General features: G+C 44.7%; 1 protein-coding gene across 4 annotated transcripts in view; it reads left to right on the top strand.

Moving 5' to 3' along the window:
* Positions 1-17,477, top strand: part of Sox5 (SRY-box transcription factor 5) — a 936,665-nt gene that overhangs the window by 181,127 nt on the left and 738,061 nt on the right. For 2 of the 4 annotated variants that reach the window (XM_040743581.1, XM_040743580.1), the window contains exon 3: positions 5,289-5,374. The exons of the other annotated variants lie outside the window; for them this stretch is intronic. The gene's annotated coding sequence lies outside the window, so the exon portion shown is untranslated. The remainder of the gene's footprint in view (positions 1-5,288; positions 5,375-17,477) is intronic. 4 annotated transcript variants of the gene reach the window in all.

Below are 17,477 nucleotides of genomic sequence, written 5' to 3'. Positions count from 1 at the left end.
CAAACCCTACTCACATGGTAGTGCCGCCTTGGACTCATTATGTAGTGAAGGGTGGGCCTCCAGCAGGATCTCTCTGCCTTTGTCTCCAGGGTACTGGGATAACGTGCCTGCACCAGACCTGGTAATCTTCTAGACAGTGCTTCTGGAAGATGTGGACATCAATCCTGTTCAGTGCAACTTGAGAAATTCTATATCATTAGGTACAATAGGAGTGGGGGGGACATCAAACCCTGTCTGAGAAGGTTTCCCGACTAAGGGTTTGGTTGTGAATATACACACACACACACATATATATATATATGCACATATACACACACACACATATATATATATGTATATATATATATATATGTATATGTATATCTATTGTTGTGGGATACTTGCCTGGGTCCTGTTTCTGCTTTAGCCCCCAAATAACATACAAGACACTATATTAATTATGAAGCTGTTGGCCATTTGCTTTGGTTTCTAATTGGCTAATTCTGACTTAATCATTAACCCATAATCACCAATATATATTTTTATAAGAACTTATATTTCTGAGGACACCAGACTTGTGTTCTCTCCTCCAGGGATCGCAGCTCGACGAATCTCTTCACTACATTTCCCAGAATCCTCCTGGACTCCTAGTCCCACCTAACTTGCTTCCCTATTCGCCAACAGTGCTTCATTTATACCAGTCAAACAAACATATACACAGAAGGACTTCCACTATCACATATATGTTTACACATATATGCACATGTCATATATTTGTTATTTATTATATATTTATCATACATGATTATGTATAATATACTATATAATGTAGGATTTATATGTTATTAAGTTAATTATAAAATAATATTCATAAAATTGTATTTCTCTATATTTACATATTTATACACTTAATAGATATTTAATTGTATTTATTTTTAGAATTTTAATTATATTAAATATATTAATTAGCATATTAATATATTATCATAAAGAAGATACATCTATTTATTTATTTTGGTTTCTCAAGACAGGGTTTCTCAGTGTATCTCTGGCTGTTCTGGAACTCACTCTGTAGACCAAACTGGCCTGGTGGAACTCAGAGATCTCCCTACCTCTGCCTCCCTCAAGTGCCAGGATTAATTATAGCTGTGTACCATACCACCCACCCAGCATCATTTCTCCTTTCTTAGTTGTTGGGAAGTATATATATGTATGTATGTATGTATGTATGTATGTATGTATGTATGTATATATGTATGTATGTATATATGCATATGTATACATATATAATATTTTATTGATTATTTGGGAATTTCACGTCACACACCTCAGGCACACTCACTTCCCAGTCCTCCCAGCTCCACATCCACACTTGTGGTCCCGCCTCACACAAAGAGGAGGAGAAAAGACAAAGCAAGCGAGCAAACAAAAAAGTCCCATTTGTGTTGCCTCTATACTCACTGGAGCATGGTCAGATTCCCCAGTCGCCAGGAGGTTTGTTCTAACACAGAGATGCCATGTGATGAGCAGCACCCTGTGTGGATTTAGCATACATACATACATATATATATATATATATACATACATACACATACATACATATATATACATACATACATACACATACATACATATATATACATACATACATATACATACATACATACATACATACATACATATATATATGTATATATATACTGCCTATGTTTCAGTCATTAGTGCCTCGGGGAGCAAATGACTGTGGCGTGAAGCCACGTTGGCCGCACTTGAACATGGGCGCATCATCCATGTTTTACGAAAAGGCATAGTGGTGCCAGGGATGAGCCAAGCGGCACCACACATCCTGCTGGTGCCCCACCCTGAGCCCGCCTGAGCGATCTCCACCTCACTCCAAGTGCTTTAGGAGCTCCATGGACATTTACCTCAGATAACTGCTGCCTAATTGTATCCCTTTGAAAACATAGAAGAACCTTGCAAAGCAACTGGCTGCACACACGGCAGATCTGCCTCCCCGGCACAGCTGGGCAGGAGAGCTGAACTTGGTGACTGTTCAGCTGTGCAAGGAACGAGTGTAGACTAACAATTGATTATGCATTTCCCGTTTGAAGGGATCCCTGAGTTTGCCAGTACCGGGGGACGGGTGTCTATATGACTAGTTAGTTCAGCGTGGCCCCCGGGGGCTTCTTGTTTCCCATGGGAAAAACTGGACAGAAGCCAGTAAGATTTGCATTTCCCTGTGTTCTTCTGTAACAAATGGTCACACACCCAGTGGCTGAATTGATAGACTCGGCACAAAGCTCGCTCACTGGTTGTGTGTGACGTGACAGGGCCCAACCCAGCTCCAGTCCCTTCTATTCAGGGTGTCACCAGGCAGTAGTTCAGGACGGCCAGGCTGCGTTCTTGTTTGTAGACTCTCTAAAAAGTGCTTCCAACTCTGCTTGTTAGCAAAATGTTGTTCTGTATGGATGTAGGCCTGAGGGTCCCATTCATTGCTAGCTAGATCACCTATTGCCTGTAGACCCTTCTGTTCCCAACATGCAGCCTTCCATCCTGAACATACACTGTTGGAGCAAATCCTTTGTATGCTCCAGCCCTGAACCTGTGGTCTCTAGACTAAGTTTAAAACACTTAAAGTCTGCCCTAAGCTCCCCCCACGTAGGCTGCATGAGAGCCAACTGTGTTATGCTGTAAGTCCTCCCCACATTCCTATCTGAAACATCAACATGAAGAATGTACTTATGAGATAGGGAGATCTTGGGGTCATCTTATAATTCTACCTACTAAAATGTTTCTAGTAATTAATAAAAACATCCCAAATGTATAAGCAACAAGTTACATGGGATATCCTGAGCACTTAGGAAAAGCAAAAGATTTAAATAATATTTTATTAGAAAAACCATTGAATTTTTAATGAAGTTACTTTTTTAATATCCTGCCCTGTTCAGTCTAACATAGATCTTTTTAGATTTGAGTTCTGAATGACCCGTTCACTCCTGAATGTCACTTACCACTTACATTACCACACAGCAACAAAACAAAATGCAATTATTTTTCTCTCTGACTCTACCACTGGAGAATCGGGCGTGCCTGCTGTTTGCATATGGCAAGATAAGCAATAGCTTATAACCTCTATGTAAGCAGCATCTGGTTCAAGCATTTAAACCACGAGAACTTAAAGCTAACTTAAAAGTCAAGTGGTAAAGTAAGTTACCTTTCAAATTCATTTTAGACCCTGTAGCTTTCCAGCAGGGAGATGGGTGAGTTTAACCAACTTCCCAGGTAGTCATTGTCAAAGTGAGAGGGAGCCAGATGAGCCTTGCTTCTGACACCAGTTGTGACTGGAGGGGTTTCCACAGCCATTTTCAGGTTTGACAACTTGCTAAGATTCGTAGGGCTCACCGAAACCGTAGACTCATTGACTACAGAGGAAGGATACAGATTAGAAGCAGTCAAGAGAAGACATAAGGCAGAGTCTGTGGAAGCTGTAAACATAGGGGTTCCCTTACAGGAGATGTGTTTTAGACACTAACATGTGGCAATCTAAACAGAGCATTGTCAACAAAGAGAAGCTCACACAAACCAGTCTTTGGTGCCCAGAGTTTGAACTGAGACTTGATCATATACTGTCTATGGGACTGGCCTTTAGTCTCTGGGTCACATAAAAAAATTGTTACATGGACCAATTATAAATCATGTTGTTAGATTGTAGGCTGGCCAAAGCTCCTAAACAACCAAACACACCCCTATAATGTTCAAGGTTGCAGAGCATCATCCCCTAATACTGAGGGAGAAGCCGTTTGTTTGAGGTAGATTCCCCAAATAACACCAGTCATAGGTGTATGCTGTACATGCTAAACCACACCTTCCTTTCAACAATAATATTGGAAAAACACTTATTTTGCAGATAGCTGCATTTGTCAGGACAAAGTAATTTATCTAACACTAACCCCAACTCTACAGGGCATAATTTCAAATGCTTACTCACATTGTGCCCCCAAAAACCAAAAGATGACTGCCCCTCTAGGCCAGGGATCAGACTACACCAGCTCTCAGCACACACTGAGAAACTTCTTTTTGCAGTGGATGGTGGTTAAGATAGAGATCTACAACTTGCCCAAGGGCAGAGAGAAAATTTCTGTGGAGTCCTCTGCTACAGTGGCTAAACCCAAGGCTCAAAGGACAACTTGAAGGAAAGATAGTGTGGTACGATTGCAGGAGCCAGAGGTCAGGTGAGACGGTGTCTTCTGCATACAGCAGGGCTGCTGCACTCAGGAACTCACGGCCACTCTGGCTACCTGTACAAGATCTGCAGAAGATCTAGCCAGTCAGCATTCTTCCTGCTTGAAGGAGGGGTCCATGAGCCCCTACCCTAACTTAGGAATTACTGACTGGTCATTGGGGAAGAGAGGGTTAGGAGTGTGTCCCCTGGATTGCCAACCATTGTGTTAGTTAGGGTTCTCTGGATAAATAGAATTGCTAGAATAAATCTGTCTATTGTCTGTCTGTCTATAAGGTTTATTAGACTGGCATACGGGTTGTGATTCAACTATTCTAACAATGACTGTCTTCTTGTAGAAAGTCCAAGAACCCTGTAGATCTTCAGTCCACAAGGCTGGATGTCTCAGCTGGTCTTCAGTATATACTGGAATCTGAAAAGAGTAGATTCTGAAGCCAGTGAACGAATGAGCTTGCCAGCAAAAGTGGGGGAAAGCAGGCAAAGAACAAGTGCTTCCTTCTTCCAAGTCTTTCTGTAGACTGTCCCCAGAAGGTATAGCCCAGATTAAAGCTGGATCTTCTCACCTCAAATGGTTAAAAGAAAGAAAGATCCCTCACAGTTGTACTCAGCAGTTTTGGTTTTAGTTGATTCCAGATAGAGTCTAGTTAAACCCAAGAAGAGCATCACAACCGTGCCCAGAAGATGGTTTAGAGGGTTCCAAAGCATCTTTAGATAGCACTAATTTGGGGCAAGACAGATGACAATGTAAGAGGAGTTGACATTTGGCGTGGGCCACTGAGTTGGGTTATGTGTGTGTTGGGGCTGATATGATACAAAGACTGTGTACATACCTGAAATAATTAAGAATAAAAATATTAAACACAAAGACTATAATAAAAGTAGAATGAAGATTTAGAAGCCATCATAGCTGAGGACTAAGTGTTCACAGTCAAGTTGTCATCCAGTGTGAGGTGTGCTGCTTCAGTAAGGCAGATCACAGGGGAAGGATGGTTGTTTCATTGGGCAGTATCTTCCAGTCAGCATGGGTCGGTGCTTTCAAGCACATTCATGAGCCGTGTGTGTGTTCCAGGTGCTGTACTGGCTGCTGTTGACTCAAAGATGATGAGATGAGGAGGAGGACGCCCCTGCCCATGAGGAGTTAGCAAGCCGACAAGGGTATGTAGCATGCTGCCTGCATGACGGTTGCTACCATGCAGGTGTTGAGCAGAAGGAAAAAAAAACGTATCCTCACAGAGGAAATACGTTGTTCAAGTACTTTGCAGGTATTTGGAATAATGAATTTTGAGCTGATGTAGTTAATGGTGAAGAAAGGTGAATCATTGATTGATTGCCATTGACATAATGGCACTAAATTAAACTCAGGATCATTTTTTTACTAACTTCTACAATACTAAAAATATGTTTGGGAAAACCTACACATATATACAGAGTCATAATACACACACACACACACACACACACACACACATCCCAAGCCATTGTGCTTGAAGAGTCCCTACAGCCATGTGTCTGTGTGTAAAGGAAGGCAAAGTAGAGATGTCACCTAGCACTGTCCTTTATTTTCTATGCATTGATGATCCTGTTTCTTATTGATCATCTCAGGGAACATTATCTGTTTATATTTTTTTCAATGAAAGTATATGTTTTATTTGTATTATGATGAGATGATAACAGTTTGTTGAAGAGTATGCTTACTGTCAAACTTAGAATATACAATAGGATGAAGACAAAATCCAATAAAAGCAATTAAAAAACATTCTATGTACAGTAGTATACATTGTATAGCTTAAAACAGGAGATCAGAATCAGAAAATAAAACAGATCATTTATGTTGGAAATGTGTAGTATTATTCCACAGTATTACCTGAACAATACTATGCTTGGATATACTTAATAAGCATTAACACCCTGGGCTAAGCCTTGCAAGCCCCGAGAGCAGTTATTACTTAAAAGTTTGAGCGATGCAGGAGGGAACCCGTCTTTTTCCTTGGCGCTATGATTTTAATTTTTAAAAGCATTTAATTTTGCAGGGCATATCCATCATCTTTGCCTAGATAAACGTTGTGGCAATTTTTTGAATGAACCTCTCAGTTCCTTCAAGAAATTATGGCTACACTATAAATTTGCAAATGAAAGGCCGTTTTTCAGTGTTATAAATATGAGTGGTTCCCGTGCTCATGCCCATGTAAGCTCAAAGTGGTTTTGTATCTGTTGACTGTTGTGAATAATTAGTCCTGCGGAAGAATATGGATAGTGTCATTCTCACATGGTGTCATTACATCGCATGGTGGAGACAGCACTGTGCAATATTTTTGGAATATTGTGGCATTTCTTTGACTTACTGCTGCCCATACAAAATAAATCAGCCTTAATGATACATATTCCAAGGATGTTTATTAATCTATTCACTTAATCTAAACTACTTTCTCTTGGCATTTATAGATCCAGGTCAAAGGAAGGGGGCAAGTGTTCTAAACCTCGGCAGTTACCTCATAATTATGTCAGCTAGTCCTGTCTGAATTGAAATCAGAAAGTATGGATATTGTTCCTGTTAATCTACGCTACAGATAATACTGGCTTAGCAAAAACGTGTGTGTGTGAGGGGTGTGCATGTGTGCGTGTGTGTGTGACTGTGTGTGTGCGTGAGGTGTGGTGTGAGGGGTGTGTGCGTATGTGTGTGTGTGCGTGTGTGTGTGCATGCGCGCATGTGCACGTGTGTACGTGTGGGGGAGGTGTGTGCGTGTGTGTGTGCATGTGTGTGAGGTGTGTGTGTGTGTGAATAAATTCTCAGCCTGTGCCACTCCTTACGAAACACAGGACATGTATCTATGTTGGAATCATTCTTTTTAATAATGCTTGTCCTTCTCCCCAACTCCTTGCCCCTCTTTTTTGCCATCCGAAAAATATCCCTGCATTGTATAGACTTTGGTAGAAAAAACCCTGCAAAACTGAAAAAAAATTCCTCTATACAGGTATAAGAAGCACCATGTAGAGTGTGGTTTTGGCAACATGGACAGGGTTAGGGGTGGGCAGATAGGGCAGGTGAGAGATCACCAGTCACTGTTAAACAGCAGTCAGCTATGCACAAGTGTGGGAGACTGTTTGAGTATGGGCACACTTACATCCAGCTTGTCAACAGGAGCAAAAATGCAAGGTGCAAGGTTAAATTCTGGGTTAAACTATTATAACCAGGTTCCATTCCCAGCCATCTCTTAAGCCACCGTGCATAGCACGTGTGATCAGTTGCAGTCATCAAGATGGTGGCTGTACTGTTTCCTCAATGGTATCATTTATCAAATTATCAAAAGCCTCTTCCCCAGAAGTTGTGCAGACAGACACATGTCTCTTTGATATACAGTAGCATCAATGCCTCCTTGTCTGTAGAAGAGGCATCAGGACTAGATCCCAGGGTAAAGGTTAACCATAAAAAGGCTTCATGGATAAGGGTTCACCACTGATGTGGCTGGGAAGATGGAGTTGATAAAGTCTTGCAAGCCTAAGGGTCAGCATGGACTGCTAGTGTCCATGCCAAAGCTTAATGTGGCGTGTGCCTGTAATCTCTGTGCTTGGGAGGCACAGGTGGGGGAATTCGTCTACCTCACTTAAAAGCAGCCTAGGTAAATCTCTGATCTCTACTACGTTCAGCGATGAGCCAGGTGTTACAATAAATAAACTGATTAACTAATTAGTAAGAGAGGATCATTGATTGAGGAAGACAACTGGATGAGAGCCTTTTGTCAGCACACACACATGAACGCAGAGAAGCTTGTTGATACACCCTTGACGCAAAAAAACCACAGTAAGTGTACATAGTCAGCCGACTGTATCTATATTTTTGTGTTACATTTTCAACCGCATGGAGAAGAAGAAGGAAGGAAGGAAGGAAGGAAGGAAGGAAGGAAGGAAGGGGGGAAGGAAGGAAGGAGAGAAAAATGAAAGAAAGCAAACTTTTTTCTTTCAAGAAAGTTAAAAACAAAGCAAACAAGAACAACAGTAACAGGCAAGAAGAGCCCTGAAACTTGGACTTGTCACAACCCGAAGCTATCCCGAGCCCACATGAGTTGAGGGCTACACGCTAGGCGCTATGAGTCATATGGAGATAATGTAAAGTTTATGGGTATGTGTGAAGGTTACATGCAAAACAGAAGCCATTTTTTCCCCAAGGGGCAAGGGTTTGAACATCTGTGGACTTTGTTTTCGGTGTGGGAGTGTGGGAGGGAGGTCTCTTTGGGACAAAATCCTCTGGATTCTTTTTTTTTTTTTTTTTTTTTTTTGGTTTTTCGAGACAGGGTTTCTCTGTATTGTTTTGGAGGCTGTCCTGGAACTCACTCTGTAGATCAGGCTGGCCTCAAACTCACAGAGATCCACTTGCCTCTGCCTCCCAAGTGCTGGGATTAAAGGCATGCGCCACCAACGCCCGGCAAAAAAATTACCCTGGATTCTAGGAGGGTGAGGTGCATAGGAATTTCTGTACAGTTCTAGAAGCTTGCAGACTTCCTAGCACTCCCTAGGTTCTAGGTTGAGCAAATCTTAAAGTAGCACTGATTCCGCATCACTGAAACACAGGAGAGCCAGCTGTGTTCCACGCAGAATGGAGGGTGGTGCCTTGCTTACTAGTTGTTTCTTGAGGAAATAGACAGAGTGAGTGTCCCCTGCAACAGGGGTTGACATGAAAGCCTCCACACTGAGAATGGAAAACATGACCCTTTGGGGTTCCCCAAGGTGGAAGTGAGGGGGTCGCCCATGTGTTTCTTTGCTACCGTTCTGCATGAAACAGGGGCAACGTCTTTTTATTAAAAATGAGGACCCCGGGGCTGGAGGGAATGTTTGCCAGCCCTTATGAGCGCCTACCACTTTTTCCAGAGGACCCGAGTTCAGGTCCCAGAACCTGCCATCTTGTGCCTCCTAAGAGCCTGTAACTGCAGCTCTGGGTGGGGGGGGGTCTGGCGCCTCTTGCCTCCTTAAACACCTGCAGTTACGTGCACCCCCCCAATTACACACAATTAAAATGTAGGTGTCTTTAATAAGAACTTCATATTGGTAACACAGGAAGCCTTGCAGGCTTTTGAAAGCTATCTCATTAAATCTTTGGGAATTTTTGCATAGCGCATTTTGATCATGTTGACTGCAGCTCATGCTCAAGTCCTCTCGGACCCGCCCTCATCTCCCTGCCGCCAGCGTAGCGTCTTTTGGAGCGAATAGTCAATATCCCATCAAGTCCGGTTTGTGCTGTCCATATGCTTCTTGGCGTGAGGCCACGCACTGCTACATGGTCGACCATACTCCTAAAAATATTTCACCCCCTTCCCCCCAGAAGCCATCAGCTGCCCATAGCCCTTCAGTTAGGGGCTGGGGCTCTGCAACCCTTTCTCACTCCATGCTAGGACGTTCACTGGCTTATCTTGTGCACACAGCCACAGCTACTGGGAGTTCGTGAGAGCGGGGGTCCTGCCGTGTCCGGGAGACTCTGTTTCCCTTGGCTCTCCCTTACCTCTGCCTTCTGCAATCTTTCTGCCTCCTCTTCTACCATGGCCCTATGCTGTGAGTGTCAAAGAGACTTGATTGTTATGGGAATCATTGACCACTTTTTTTCCCTACTGTATTGAAGTCCCCCTCCACAGAGAACCCAGGGCCAGGGAGCTCAAGGGGCTATTCTGTTGCTAAATGGACAATAGCATCAACTGCCCTCTAGGTTCCTGTCTGAATACCATAGATCAGTTCGGCTCTCAGGCCGCATCTGTGATTAACACAGACGCTCACAACTGATTAAAGTGCATAGCCACACTTGGGACATCAGTATTATCCCCTGCCCCCCTCCAAAAACCCCTAAAAATAGAGGTGTCCAGTGCTGGCTCAACAGTGTCACAGCTTCAGCGGCCTATGTCTCTAAGTCCTATGTCCTTCAGTGCTGGGCCTGTGGAAGATTACTAGCCAGATCTTCACATGTGACCATAATGGGTCATGTTGATGGCGTCCAGTGAGTTCTTGTTACTTTAACTGAGTTGTTTGCGGGGAAAATGGGGAATGTATGGGTATGCTGTTGGGGGTCTAGGAGGGGATTTTGAAAGCCTATCTGGTGATTTTTGCTTTTCGTTAATACCGGTAAGGAAAAAAGCCATTTTTGTAAGCTGGGGACTAGGGTGGCAGACCCCAAAATGGGAAATTCAATTGTGTTTGTTTTCCCAAGGAACCTGAGTTGGTTAATAAGAACTTGACTTGTGGTTTTCAGCTGTTTCACTGAAGAATTAATGTGTTTGAAGAGGAAAGTTCTCCTCCCAGACAGAAACCTGCTGAGCTCCCTTCTTTGGGAATGGAGCTGTTTGGCCAGATCCTTCCAGAATCTTCCATTTATGACTGAAGTGAGCTTCTTGAGTTTGAGAGGCTTGGTTGTGGGTAAAGCCCCCAAACTGGTTATTAATGCTACCAAAAACAAATGGTTAGGGGAGAAGACTAGTTTTCAGAGACTTCCTGCCAAAGCCATGGTGTATCTGACTTGTCAGGATAATGCATGAATTGTAAACGGAAGTTATTGCCCCTGAGATATCATGTCATACCACAGTTCACTCAGGAGTCACCCTATGCATTTTTCTCTCCAGATCCCAACTGCTGTCTTCACAGTGCTGGTTCTCTGGGTCTGGGAAGCAGTGGCTAGCTCATCCATTCAGAACTGAGCACAGGATTTTTTTAAACATTCCTTTACCTGTTTTTCTACTTTAATTTTTAACTCTAACGGAGATAATGCGCTGCTTGTCTCTATGGAAGTGTCAGTCACTCATAGCACATGGGGAAGCAAGCTTTTGTAAAAGACAGAAAGTTATTCTAATCTGTAACGACGAGTTAAAGCTTTTCACCATTTTGTCTCAAACAAGTCAGGGGATGTTTGAAGGCTGGGGGCAGAGGAAGAAGTAAGCTCCAGGCCCTCAGGCCCGTCTAAATGGCGAAGGAAGAGGCCCAGCCCTCGTTGAGGCGCTCAGGCAATCTGTGTCCTAAATGGTGCCCAGTTCAGCGGCATGGCTTCCCTCACAGCCCATTCCCTGTTAGCAACGTTAAGGAATATTTAGGGAAATGGAATCATTTTTAATGAACAACTGAAAGCTTAGGTTTCAAAAGATTTGCATTCTGGGTCAGTTCTGGGCTAGAGTGCAAGTGGGGAAGGTGTGTGCAGGAAAAGTGTGTATGTGTACACGCCTGTGTGTGTGTGTGCACGTGTGCCTGTGTGTGTGCATGCAGGAAAAGTGTGTGTGCATATGTGTGAGTGCGTGCATGTGTGCAGGTTAAGTGAGCATGTGTGTGCGTGTGTGCACGCACACATGTGTGTGCAGGAAAAATGTGTGCGTGCGTGCATGTGTGTGCAGGAAAAGTGTGTGTGTGTGTGCGCGCGCACGCGCGCGTGCGGGTGTGTGCGGGTATGTACATGCTGTTGAGGGCCTAGGACAACCTTCCACCATCTTATTTCAGGCAGGGTCTCTTTGTCACTTCCAGCGATGTATACCAGGCTAGCTGGCCCGTGAGTGTGTTGGGGGGATTCTCTGGTCTTCCTGGGATTTTTGATGCACACACCGCATCTGGCTTTGGGTGGGTTCCGGGGATCAGAACTCAAGTCCTCTTGTTTGTTCAGCATCCTGTTCCCATCCTTGCTTCAACACTCTTGGTCAGTTTCCATCACTGGCTGGGATTTGGGTCTTTACTGAGTCACAGCATGGTGAGGTAACTGTGTGAGGTGGCAGCTACGCCATCTTCCCCAGGTTTCCAAGGGCCTGTAGATGAATGTGGGCCAACAAACGGCAAAAAGGGCTTTCCCTGGTTTCTCCTTTTCAACATGTTTTCCACTGAAGGGGAAAGAACAGAAAGCTGATGTTGGTGTCAGACCTCGATTCTCGCCCCATTCCCTGCTTACTCCAGGGACGTGTCCACTCTTCTGGGAAGGTTACTACTTACCAGAGATGTTTCATAGGTGCTTAAATCATACAGCACATGCCTGCTTCTGTATATGGGGATGCTGCTTGCCCAGCATGAATCAGAAATGGTTTCTTTTGTCTTTTTTATTTTAAAGCATGCTTTCTTCCAAAAGCCTCATTAATCTCAGTGTGCAGAATTGAGGGGGAAACTTGTGTTTTGGCAGTTGCCACTGTTTAATGTAATGATTTACAGTTGTGCCTTGTGTACACACAATAGGCACTTTATAAATTGGATTGTCCTAGAAGTAACACGATACATAAATGTTATTGCTATAAATTCTGTCCTTGGCTATATATTTTGTCCCTTGTAGCCAGTTGACTTAGAAGTGCTGACTATTCTAACCTGCTGTCTTCGACTCAATATTGTAAATGGTCACTGAGGTATGCCTCGTGTACACAGAGGTATTCATACAGTAAAAGAACTGGGCACAGAGGCTCATCTCCCACAGGACTCCTGACTAGACTCCGAGGGTAATGCCTAAAGAGGAGGAGAGGGCATGAGGGTAACCCGAAGCCCGTGTGGTAGAGGCTGAACTGCACGTCTTATTATTTGTGCCCAGTAGGATCCACAGACAAATGAGAAGGAAAATGGGGGAGAAAAAGCAGGAGGAAAGCTGGAGCATGAATGCCAGGCGGTGGTGGCGCACGCCTTTAATCCCAGCACTCGGGAGGCAGAGGCAGAGGCTCAGACAGGCGGATCTCTGAGTTTGAGGCCAGCATGGTCTACAAAAGCCACACAGAGAAACCCTGTCTCTTAAAAAACAAAACAAAAAACTGGAATATGATTGTCAAGGTTTTATGAGATACCATTTCAAAGGCAGCCTTGCGCCCTTTAAATAACCATTAACTATGAACAAAAGGGGCAACAGTTTGGTAACTATGAACAGAGTTTAGTATCAGTCTACTCTGATGTGTTTTTATTTAGGACATAACAGACATCGTAATATGTAACTTTTGTGAGTTAGGCTGAGGAACAGGGATCCTCAGATTATCGATTTTACTGGTGACTCACATCTTGCCGCTTGGATGATGCCACCATGCCCACCCCTATCATTCATTCGCCATGGTGTCTCAACTCACTATGATCTCTCTGAGACCCTAAAGCGTTTGAGAGAGATGCTATCATTCTACAGTTGCTTATTTTATCTCATGTATTTCCAGTACCGAGAACTTGTACCGGGGGCACATGCCAACCAGGCAAGCGCTCTGCCACTGGCCTCTAACCCCTATTCCTCATCGGCCATTCTAGATCCTCATCGGCCATTCTAGATCCTCACCGGCCATTCTAGATCCATGTGACAGTTCAGCTAGGGCTTCTTCTACGATGCCAAGTGAGAGGGGCAGACACCAGCCCTGCTCACAGCCGTTTCTGGCTCACCCGACGCCAGGTCTTTATCAGGGTGGACTTGAATTGCCCTCTGCCCCTGGTCTGTACAGAAAGTGCTGGGCTGTGAAGGAGCCAGCCTGCTGTGTTCCTCGTGCCTGTTCTGGCAGTGATTTTTCTAGTCTGCTTCATACATGGGCTGAGTGTTCTAGTTACTTCCCTTCCCCCATAACCCCTCAAGAATTAATGTCTACACTATTGATCTGGTTACCCACCAGCTCTGCCCAAATTGGTTGTTGTAGTGGCTAGAAATACAAAATCAGTAATTGGAAAAACCTAGAGGGTCCTAGCTGAGGTCTCAGCAGGAAATCCCCACATGGAAAGATGATAAGGTTGCATCCGTGGTGCGTGTGACCTGCAATCCCAGGCATCGTTTATTTGTCTGTTCTCTTAGAGGTACCATGGGGACAAGCTCCTTTATCCCTTCCACCACAGACTCCTAATGGTCAGGTCCTCTGGTGCACTCACAGCAGGGTATGCACTCGCACGAAAACCCACATTTGCAGGCGGTGTAGTCAAAATAACTGATTTGCCTACTGACTTCGTTGACTTACCCACCCACTCCAAACTCTCTAGAGGAAATAGGTCTGAGAGGCTGAATAGGATGTGTCTAGCCACTTCTCTGTGATTTCAAAAAAAAAAAGTGATTTGAGAAGCTCCCCGTGGATCGTTCAGCTTCTGGAAGGGGGCTTTCATCAACCGATGTCCGTCTGTCTGTCTGTCTGTCGATCTTCACCATTGGCTGAGTCCGTCCCACCCTTGGCTGTTCCACCCTCAGGTAGGCCTGGGTTAAGATCTCAGAGAGGTCGCTGTGTCAGTCAAATGGCGGGAAGGTTCCAGGCTGATAGAGGGCCTCCAGGTCTCAAACGGCTTACCCTGTGGAATTTTAATCGTCGCTTTTAAGTTCTGTTTTCTAATACTAAAAAAAAAAAATCTACCTAAGCATATGCATGCATACATGTGCCTCTGTGTGCACATGTTATTGTTATTTACAGAAGGACACTTGAGGCAGTTGTCACTGACTGACATTTCCTTTATGCACAACCTCACCATCCAGTTTTGTGCAAAACACAGTCTTCAGCCTGCTGAGCACCCCGCGAGGCAGGCAGCATTAGTATGTCCGTGTTTTACTTTCGGCAGAAAGGACAGAGACAGGGGGAAACTGAGTAATTTGTCATGGCTCAACTGCCAGTAAAAGACAAAGCCACATTCAAACCAGGCAGAGTAGCCTGGAGACTGCTGAAGATTCACCCCTGGGCTGGCTTGCAAGCGGCTGAGCATTTCACACCAGAGAGGAAGGTTAACAGGCCACAGAATTTGGGTTCTTTTCATCGCAGCAAATACAGGATGTCACTGTGTCGCCCAGGCTGCACTGGACCAGTGGCAAATGCTTCTGCGACACCCGGTCAATACCAGTGGGACAATCTGTGACCAGAAAGGAGAAAGCTGTTCACTGGTGCTGAGTCCGAGGCTAGCACCTCAGACCTTGCTTTCACTGTGGCTGTTGGGGACAACTCAGTCAATGAACCACACATTTCCAGTGACATGGGCTCTCTCTGCTCTTGTCATCCTTGTGGCCACCGTGGGGAAGGAGGGGATGGCTCCTGTGAGTGTGTGTCTGACATCTGACTCCTGACTCTGTTCCCTTGGAGAGGTATACATCATTTTGGTTTGAGGGACAATCGGGCAATAACCGGTAGTCAGGGGTTACAGGCTACCTCAGAAGCCATGGCGGTGCTGTGTCTGTCACCAAGACAGGACCCCTTCTTCCCAGAGCTCCCTACATCCAAATCTTTGAAAAACTCGTTTAAAACCTCATGGTGCTGTTAGCCACTTGGTGGTCAGAGCTGTGGCAGCCACTCACTTCCAAACCGAGTATGTAAAACAGTGCACTGAGAGAGAGCACCCAGGAGGCTGTGGGATGAGAGCATTTGTGTAGGCTAATAATAGAGCTCTCCTCCGCGGTTCTAGCTGTCTGTTTTCCTTGCAAGAAAGGCCCTGCTCACTTCACTCTCCTGCTCCGTTACTCGCTCCACGATCTCTGCCGCTTTGCGAGTTCTGGTGATCTGAGCACCTTTTCCCTCATTCACACGCAGGGCTTCTGAGCGGGCAATATGACTGGCAAGGGTTGTCCAGTCAACAAGGAAGGCAGCAGCAAAGAGACTCAAGCCCGCACGGGGCCCCGCCAGCCCCTCGGAGAACGCAGCTCCATCGCATTCTGAAATTTGATCTTTACAGAGATTTTCCCCATGCCTGGGACATGTGTCCTAGTGCTATTTATGTAAGGAGATAGTGACATCCTGTGTGAAGCAAGCCTAATTGCCTCCGTAATTAACCTATTTGAAGAGGAAGTTACACAGAAATCAAGTGTCACTGAGGGCTGAGGGGAGAGTCTGCCCTAAAGCAAACCTCTAACTTTACCAAAGGGCATAGAGAAGACAAAAACAGAACTCCAGCTTTTCCCTTTTGTCTTGAGTTTCTCTCCCTTCCTTCTTCTCCTCCCTTTCTCCCCGTCTTTTCTGGTTTTGATGCAATCCCCCTAACCCGGTTTCTTTTTTATCTCACTGCCTTCGTTTTCTGTGTTGTTCAGTACAAATCTAGTGTTACGAGTGGAAATTCTAGTTGTGAGGCAATTAAAATTGAGGGAAGAGGTAAATGTGGTCAGAGACAAAAGCGTTTGTTTTCTAGTTGGTTCTAATGTCTTCCTGGCTCCAGGGCAGGGTGTGCACAGTGTTGTTTTGGCCTTCTGGTCTAGAGACAAGATGTCTTTACTCTTTTCTATCCCTTGATAAAGATGCGTGCTGAAGAAATTTAGATCAGAGTGAGGGTGTGTAAATGTGGTTTCCTCTGACTGCTCTAAGCCAGGAGAGCAGACTGGGAAACACTGGGTTGTTGTGGAAAGAGAGTTTGGAAACGGAGTCCTTCATCTCGCACCCTCTGAGTGTGGCTCAGGCGAGGCCGGAAGAGCCTCTGCCTCATCTGTGTCCAGTCAGGTCATGTGAGAGAATAGGAAATAAGACCCAAGCAAGGCTAGCATGGCGACAAATGGTAAAATCCCTTTGCTGCGGGTCCCGCTACAGCAGGACCGGATCTCAGGGGGATCCTCCAGTCCAGATCTCCATGACGCTCTCTTCCTGTAATCAGAAGGGTACTGAGAGACAGATAGCTCACTCAGCACCCTCTTGTGGGATCAAACTCTCGCGCGATCATGGAGGTCTTGGTGCATCTTTCTTTGCTGTACTATTCACGACAGCCGAGTTGGGACATAACCTGTATGTCCGACAGCCGAGGGACGGACTAAGATGCAGCGTGCACTCACAAAGATTTTTGTTTTTAATCATGAAAAATGAAGTTGGGCCATTTGCACGAAAGTGGGTGTCACTGGACATCACGTAGCCAATTACGGCCACCTAGAAAGACAGCATCACATGTTTCCTTTTACTTGCGGGTATTAGATATTAGAGATAATAGAGTTGCATAATAATTGTATGTACTGATGACCTAGTGGTAAGAGTAAAAGTATTGGAGGACAAAGGGGTGTAGTGGGAAGGGGGGAGAGGAGGGAGCTGTATGAGGCATGTGCTCACAGTGAATTATATACTTTCCTGGAAATGGCTTTCTGCAATCTCACCTAATAAAGTTATATCATCATTAATACAATTGCAAGTCAAGTCACTGAGTTTGCATTTTGCATGTTATGTTGTCACAGAAGAGCTCAGTTTAAAGCTCACTACCAAAGAGAAACCCCTCTTGAATGATTTGAAAGGTAAGCGTTCTTTGGTGATTTGGAATGGAACCCTTTTCAGGTTTTAGCCCTTAGTGAGTGTGTATGCTTCTGCTCCCAGGATAAGTGTGTCATGCCTCAGTTTCTACCTCTGTAAAAGAGATACAAAAATCCCACCCTACCAGCACAGCC

This window comes from Mesocricetus auratus, unplaced genomic scaffold (genome assembly GCF_017639785.1).
Source record: "Mesocricetus auratus isolate SY011 unplaced genomic scaffold, BCM_Maur_2.0 Super-Scaffold_100001, whole genome shotgun sequence".
Classification (NCBI taxonomy): domain Eukaryota; kingdom Metazoa; phylum Chordata; class Mammalia; order Rodentia; family Cricetidae; genus Mesocricetus; species Mesocricetus auratus.
Note: the sequence above shows the minus strand (reverse complement) of the source record. Positions and strands in the feature narration are given on the sequence as shown.